Here is a 6,898-nt window from a genome sequence, read left to right on the forward strand (position 1 = left end):
ACCCAGCTGACTGCCAGCCTTTCTCTGAATCTATACAGGATGCTGCAGGCATCAGAGAGACCAGGCACCTACAAGCTAATCCTTTCATCCAGTCATTTCTACGTGTACAACACTGCCCCTCACTGAGACCCTTTGAAGGTTCACACATGATAACTTCAGATCTACAACTCTAGGAAATTGATCACATTGCAAATCTTAGTCACCACCTTCACTAACCCTCTACAACAGTCTACGGTGGGGACCTACAGTTTGGAAGAATGAGTGTAAATTAGGACAAACTTCAGTCAATCATCAGTGGACTTAAGGTCCTACCTCTAAAACTTCTTTTTCACCTTTTGCCCCCCCTACTGAAGTCGCAAAGCTCAGATTTATGGTGGTTCAGAGGACTGAAGTAGGTCACTATGAGGCTCAGGCCTGAACATTTGCTTCTCAATTGCTGTGCTAGCTCGTGCCTCCCCTACCCTTATCTCATCACCATCTCTTCTCCCTCTCTCTCCCTATCTCTCTCTGTGTATATATCTGCAAGGCATTTTTTTTTGCTTATTCCCACTAAATTTAAGGATTTCTGTTACATTATTTTCTGTTTAGCTAGAATAACAGAAAAGAGTGATACCACAATACCATTCTACCACAAGTGAAACTGCCCCTGATCAGTGCTCCTCCCTAGAGTTTCAGACACAGTGAGACAAACACAGCCCAGCTTGAGCTGAATCTGTGCTCTAGTATTTATTCATTTATATGTATTTTTCTCAGCAAATCCAAGAAAAATTAGACTCCCTTAGGATACTATATTCCCTCTCCCCAGGAGGGGGCAGCAGCAATCTCAAGAAGCCAAGGTTCACCCAAGCTCACACCCTGCCACCCTGCCACCCTGCCACCCTGGACTTGGTGTCCCTCCACAAAGCACATGTCTGTGATTACCTGGGGCTGGCAGGTCAGAACAGCTCTCAGCTTCACTTCAGGCCCTTCTGAGGTAGAAATCCTGCAGCAGTGTCTCAATTGAGTCAAGTGGTAAGTCTCCAATGTAAGCAGGCCTTTAAAAACCACAAGGTGTGTGTTAAAGTAATCCACTCAGCAGGGTGTGACCTGCCCCAGGGTAGGGTGGGAAGTGTGAGCAGTATTCCATAGGATTTTCAGAGATGCTGAGAGATCTCTAAGTAGATGATGCCATTAATACCATCCCATTATCCCTTCATGTCATTCAGCCCTATTTTGCTAAGAATATATCAGACTACTTAGACTTAGATACCCTCCTCACCTATTTCCAATTATACTTCCCTCACTCACTCCAAAGATATCCTTATCAAAGCAAGAACGGCAAAAGCTGAATAACGGCAAGCGACTGGCATACTTTAATGATGACTCTTTACTATCAGGCCACCCCATCAGCTGGGGCCCTATTCGGGGACTCCTGAGATTCCCAAACAGACATGATGGGCCTAGACCTCAAATAAATCTCTCTCCATTATTACTGGTCATCTCTATCAGGAACAACACAACAGACCCACCCCTCTGTGGGTCCCCATAGGACCTTGCCCTCAACTTGTATCAGCAATGGTAGAAAATGTTCCATCCTCAGAAGGGAGGCTGGAAAATATACTTTATGCTACACCTGAGGTAGATGGGTCTGAAATTGGGGAAGCTTGGAATGTTCTTACTCATGACCATAGAATGTGAGCTCAGAGCTACAGGGAAACAGAGGTCACATAGGCTCCTAAGCTGAATATGGGCCCAAATTGATGGGGTTTACAGTCAACAATATTTGTATATTTGTAACTAGGCCCACCTGCATATCAAATTTCAGGCTCAGGGGAAAAAAAAAAAACTAGTATAGCCACAGGCCCTTTGAAATATAACTAAAATATGCCTACTAGCTATCTACAAAATGGAGACCCCCTCCCCCAACTCTTCAGCTGCACTACTCCAGCCTCTAGGCTCATGATTATTCAATAAGTTGTTTAGCTTTGTATGTTAACTCTCTTTTCAGCCACAAAGTTTCAGATACTACCATGATGCCAACCAGACTTCCCTGGACAAACAACCCCATCAATGTGTCCTGGAGCTCCACTTCCCCAGAACCCCACCCCATTACAGAAAGAGAGAGGCAGGCTGGGAGTATGGATTGACATGTCAATGCCCATGTTCAGTGGGGAAGCAATTACAGAAGTAGACCTTCCACCTTGTGTATCCCACAATGACCTTGGTTCTATACTCCCAGAGGCTTAAAGAATAGGAAAGCTATTAAGGTAGGGGATGGGATATGGAGTTCTGGACTTCAACTTTAAATGAGCCATTGAAAAGAGAAACAACTTACCTTAATAATGTATTTTCAAGATGTTATATTTATTTACAATGTCTGATTTTTATTTTCATTAACTATCTCCATAGCAAAAGACTTAATTTTAATTAGTGTGTGACAGACCTACTATTCTCAAAATTAAATGCTAAATACATATAGACACAATAAAAAACAAAACAATTCGCATATTTCTGAGGACCTGCAAGAGAAGATGTAGAATGGTGAAATGGTTGTGTGCAGAGCACGTTAGTTTGATAGAGTACTTACCAAAATACTACTGACCTCTGATATGATCAAAATTTAGCCCTCAGGTATTCTAAGTCCTCTTACAATTTGTTCTTTTTCATATCCAGATTGTCTATGTGTGTCTTCCTAGTGATAAACACTGATTTACTGCACTAATCTCTAAGGAAATTATTTTTGCCAACTGGGTTTATTACTGCAGCTTTTTACGATGTCCTGAGGTAAAGTAGAAATAAACCATTCCATCTCTTTCTTCGTTGTGAAATTTATTTTGCTTGTTATTCTAGTCAAATGAGTGTGTATGTGTCAGTGTGTGTGTGTGTGTGTTTGTGAGTGTGTGTGTGACTGTGTCTGTCAGCTGTCAGTGTGTGTGTGTATGTGTGTGTGTCTGTGTGGGCATGTGTGTGTGTCAGTATGTGTGTGTGTGTATGTATGTCAGTGTGAGTGTGTGTATATGTGTGTCAGTGTGAGTGTGTGTGTGTATGTGTGTCAGTGTGAGTGTGTGTATATGTGTGTCAGTGTGAGTGTGTGTGTGTATGTGTGTCAGTGTGAGTGTGTGTGTGTGTGTGTGTTTCCAAAGCACTGTTCATCTTTGGTTTATGGAGGTGTTGGGAGATTGAACCTGGGACTTTTGGTGCCTAAGGTTTGAAAGTTCTTTTGCACTGAATAAGGGCAGAAGACTGGCAAACTTTAATGATGACTCTTTAGTCACTATCAGGCCACCCCATCAGCTGGGGCCCTAATCGGGGAGTCCTGAGATTCCCGAACAGACATGATGGGCCTAGACCTCAAATAAACCCCTCTCACCTTGTTACCGGTCATCTCTATCAGGAACAACAAAATAGACCCCTTATGGACACCATAGGACCTTGCCCTCAGCTTGGATCAACAATGATAGAGATTGTTCCATCCTCTGAAGGGAGGATGGACAACATACTCTATGTTACACCTGAGGAAGATGGGTCCTGATATTGGGGCAGCTTGGACTGTTCCTACTCATGACTACAGAATGTGAGCTCAGATCTACAGGGATGCAGTGATCACATAGGCTCCTAAACTGAATATGGGCCCCAGACCAAATCAAATAGATGGGGTTTATAGTCAACAATATTTATACCCCTTCCCCATATTAGGGAGCTAGTATCTTCACTGATCCAGCTTTCTATTCCTTCTCAGCTGTGACATCATCTCCCCAGACAATAACTTAGATCCACCTGCATATCAGATTTCAGGCTCGGGGGGGGAAAAAAAAAAACAACTAGTATAGCCACAGTCCCTCTGGAATATAACTAAAATATGCCCACTAGCTATCTACAAAATAGAGACCCACTTGCACTATTCCAGCCTTTAGGTCCATGATTGGTCAACAATTTATTTGGCTTTGTATGTTTACTCTCTTTTTAGCCACCAGGTTCCAGATGCTAGCATGATGCCAACCAGACTTCCCTGGACAGACGACCCAACAATGTGTCCTGGAGCTCTGCTTCCCCAGAGTCCTTCTTCACTAGGATAAGAGAGAGGCAGGCTGGGAGTATGGATTGACCAGTCAACGTCCATGTTCAGCAGAGAAGCAATTACAGAAACCAGATCTTCCACCTTTTGCATCCCACAATGACCTTAGGTCCATACTCCCAGCTGGATAGAGAACTGGAAAACTATCAGGGGAGGGGATGGGATACAGAGATCTGGTGGTGGGAATTGTGTGGAGTTGTACCCCTCTTATCGTATGGTTTTGTCAATGTTTCCTTTTTATATATAAATTTTTAAAAAAGAAATAAGAAAAAAAAGTCCTTTTGCATAGCCATTATGCTATCTGCCAGCCCTTTATGCATATATTTAAAACACCAGTTTGTCAGAGCTGGGAGCTAGCTCACCAGTAGAATATACACTTTACTATGTGCAAAGACCCAGGTTTGGGCCCCTAGCCACCGCCACCTGGGAGCAGCATGGAAATGGAAAGCTTTGACGGTGAGGGTGAGGGTGGTGGAGTAGTGCAGTGTGTATTTCTCTTCTTCTCTCACCTCAATCTTAAAAAAAAATAAAAAAGGAATCTACTGGGAACAGTGGAATTAAAGTCCCAATGAAAACCCTGGTGATAACAATGAATAAACAAAAATAATTTTTGAAAATCAGAACAGTTAGTTGATTTTTACAAAAGAGAAAACAGGGGAGTCAGGCAGTAGTGCAGTGGGTTAAGTGCATGTGGCGCAAAGCACAAGGACCAGCTCAAGGATCCCGGTTTGAGCCCCCGGTTCTCCACCTATAGGGATGTTACTTCACAAGCAGTGAAGCAGGTCTGTAGGTGTCTTTCTCTCCCCATCTCTGTCTTCCCCCTCTCTCTCCATTTCTCTCTGCCCTAACAACAACGACATCAAGAACAACAACCATAATAACTACAACAACAATGAAAAACAACAAGGGCAACAAAAGGGAAAATAAATAGAAAAAAAAATTTTTTAAAAGAGAGAAAATAGGGCTGTTTTCTGGATTGCACTGAATCTATAAATTAACGTGAGGCAATAGATAGTTCCAAAACACTAAGTCCTCTAATCAATACAGATTGTGGTAGGGAGATTTCTAGAATGCTCCCTAAGATACACACACACCACGATTACCACACTATGGTGAACACATCCTTTGGGTGTGAGCAGAAAATTGTAAATAGAATTAACCTCACTCCGGTATTACTACACTGCCTAGAAGCAGGGCTTTTACAACTGTTAGGATTGCCCCAAACCAGTTGATTTTGAGTTAATGTGAAAACTATGGCCTGATTTAACTGGATGAGAAACCTTAAAAAGAAAGAGATTCAAAGAATCAATGAGACTTCTCCTGGAGGCCTTGAAAGAGATTCCATGTTGCCTGGAACAGCGGGTGGCTTCTTGGGGCTCTGAAGAGCTCCTGAATGACAGGCTGGTTAGGAAGTAGGGCCTGCTTTCCTACAATGGCAGGAAACTAATTTCTGCCAGCAAGCTCTAGATGAGAAGTTATCACAGCTATTGACAAAATGTGAAGCAATGTCTTATGACTAATTTGGAAACCCCTAAGATTCGCATACTTGTTTATAAGGTATTTCCCCCAAAAAAGTGTAATCCTGTCTCTGGATTTTGTTGTTGTTGTTTATAAAAAGGAAACACTGACAAAAACCATAGGATAAGAGGGGCACAACTTCACACAATTCCCACCACCAGAACTCCATATTCCATCTCCTCCCTTGATAGTTTTCCTATTCTTTAACCCTCTGGGACTATGGACCCAGGGTCATTGTGGGATGCAGAAGGTGGAAGGTCTGGCTTCTGTGATTGCTTCCCTGCTGATCATGGAGTTGACAGGTGGATTCATACTTCAGCATGCCTGCCTCTCTCTCTCTCTCTCTCTCTCTCTCTCTGTGTTTTAACCAGAGCACTGTTCAATTCTGGTTTATGGTGGTACTGGAGATTGAACCTGAGACTTTGGAGACCCAGGAATGGGTCTATGTATAACCATTATGCTATCTCTCCCACCCATATTCCTGATTGCCAGATCATTTCCTAACCCAAGTGTCTTCTATCGCAGGGGTAGATAGCATAATGGTTATGCAAAGAGATTCTCATGCCTGAGGCTCCAAGATTCAATCCCCTTCACCACCATAAGTCAGAGCTGAGCAGTGCTCTGGTTAAAAAATAAATAAATAAAAAGTAAAAATAAATAAATTCCCCTCCTCTCCATTTCTCTCTATCCTATCTAACAATGATGACATCAATAACAACAACAATGATAACTACTAGAACAATAAAAAACAAGGGCAACAAAGGGGAAAAGAAAATCAAACTCAAAAAAAGAAAAAAGAAAAAAGAAAAAGAACAACCAAGAGTCTTCTATCGTTGTTCTTAGTTATTTGCTTTTGTAATTTGTGTTTTTGGTTCTGACAGCTCCTCTGAGCATCACTTAACAATTCAGTTGCTTGCTAAATATCCTAACATTGATTTCCCACTAGTGAGCTAACATCTTGAAAACCTACTAACAGCAGTCTTTGCAACTTAGCCCATTGTGTACTTATACCAACAACTATCTCTTCTTCCATTACCAGCGTCAACTGTTAGCACAAATACATTTACTTCCCCTTTCGTTTGTCTCAAAACTAGTTACCAAGTTTTGCCAATTTCATCTGCTCAGTATTTTTCAAATCTATTTATTTCCTTCTTTTTAATTTTGTGTATTATTTTTTAAAGATTTTATTAACACAAAAAGATGAGAGAGAAAGAGAGAGAGAGAGAGAGAGAACACACCAGGGCATCACTTGGGTATATAGAATGCCAGGGATTGAACACTGGACCTCAGGCTTCCAAGTTCCGTGCCCTACTTAACTGTGCCACC

This window comes from Erinaceus europaeus, chromosome 19 (assembly GCF_950295315.1).
Source record: "Erinaceus europaeus chromosome 19, mEriEur2.1, whole genome shotgun sequence".
NCBI classification, from domain to species: Eukaryota; Metazoa; Chordata; class Mammalia; order Eulipotyphla; family Erinaceidae; genus Erinaceus; species Erinaceus europaeus.